Source organism: Convolutriloba macropyga, unplaced genomic scaffold (genome assembly GCF_964194025.1).
Source record: "Convolutriloba macropyga unplaced genomic scaffold, txConMacr16.3 SCAFFOLD_3994, whole genome shotgun sequence".
Classification (NCBI taxonomy): Eukaryota; Metazoa; Xenacoelomorpha; order Acoela; family Convolutidae; genus Convolutriloba; species Convolutriloba macropyga.
Window position 1 is genome coordinate 22501 of NW_027449758.1, and position 1554 is coordinate 24054.

At 39.3% G+C, this 1554-nt stretch overlaps 1 pseudogene; it reads right to left on the reverse strand.

Moving 5' to 3' along the window:
* Positions 1–1215: 1215 nt before the first annotated feature.
* On the reverse strand, positions 1216–1367 carry LOC142355307 (5.8S ribosomal RNA; annotated as a pseudogene).
* Between the last annotated feature and the right edge of the window lie 187 nt (positions 1368–1554).

Sequence of the window (1554 nt, forward strand, 5' to 3'; positions counted from 1 at the left end):
GCAAAATGACCACAAATTTCAACAGCTTTCACATGTTGCTGTTTCGGCTTTCGCTTACTACAGTCAACATAATACTCGTTGCAAAATAAGTGCTCGGCATCTGCAATTTTCCAAAGACGAAGTTTCGCCAGTTCAATTTTCGCTCGCCAATTATGGCTACTAATTCACACGGTACTGAGCTCAACAACATTAAATTTGTTCAGCAAGACTTTCACATGTTGATGTTTTGGCTTTCGCCTACTAGAAGCAACATAATACTCGTCTTGTTAGCTCATTCAATGAGAATAGCTTTTCCCGTTGAGAATTTTTGCCTTCAATTGGCGTTGTAGTGAGTTTGGCTACTCAGATCACCAAATACTTGTGACAATTCGAACCAGAAATGTTTTCAATTTTCACATGCTGATGTTTCGGATTCAACCTACTAGAAGCAGCATAATACTTGTATTCAACAATTTCTGTATCAAATCCCAGTTTTCTCTGGTGCATCTTTGCCAAACTATTCCAAACTGCCTGAGTCTGAATACCAATTACAGGTACTAGTAAATGCACGTTACTAAGGACTATATAGTTCTAGGTTACTGTACACAACGACGTTCACATGTTGATGTTTCAGCTGCCGCTTACTAGAAACAACATAATACTTATCGTGCATACCCTTTCCATAACTTGTCCTTTTCAGATGCATTAGTTTCCCTTTGTCTTGGCTTCTACAGTCAGACTGGCTACTAGTACAGCACAGTACTAATCACATATCGTTCTACAGTTTGCAGACAACTTTCACATGTTGATGTTTCAGCTTTCGCCTACTAGAAACAACATAATACTCGCTGTATACATTTGTAGTTCTCTATGTAACTTTCATGTGAAGAAGTTTCGCCAGTCTTTTTGACTGTCTCAAATCTGAGTCATGCTTAGGCTACTAGTTGCTTCATAGTACTTATCGCCTCGAGATCATTGAACAAAACTTGATTTTCACATGTTGCTGTTTCAGCTTCCGCTTACTAGAAACAACATAATACTAGTCTCATTAAGTTCCGTCTCTTTGCAATTTTTCTTATGAAGAAAATTCGCCATCACAATGACTCCAGCAGTTCTTGATCAAGGAATGCAATCATTGATCAGAATGCTATTATTTGAATCGGTTCTGCTTTAAGTGTTCCAATTTTATTGGAAGCACCAACAATAGAACATCAATGTGTTCAATCGAGAGTTATATAACCCTGAATCGGACGCAGTCAACAGCCGAAGCCGAGACCGCCTTTTGCGTTAGAGAGGTCGGTAAACAAATCTTGCGATTCATACCGAATTAACACATATAGCTGTGCTCCTCTTCGTAAAGCGAGCCAAGTGATCCCCTGTTGAAGGATGTATTTGGACCAATCTAGTAGCATTTGGTTTCCAACAAGCTCTCCCAAGTTAGCTTACTTATTGGGCTTTTCAACCAATTCGGTTGGCTACAAGCATCATCAAAGTACTAGCCACAGTTTGATCGCAAAATTCTACGACTTTCACATGTTGATGTTTCGGCTTGCGCTTAGCCTACTATAAGCAACA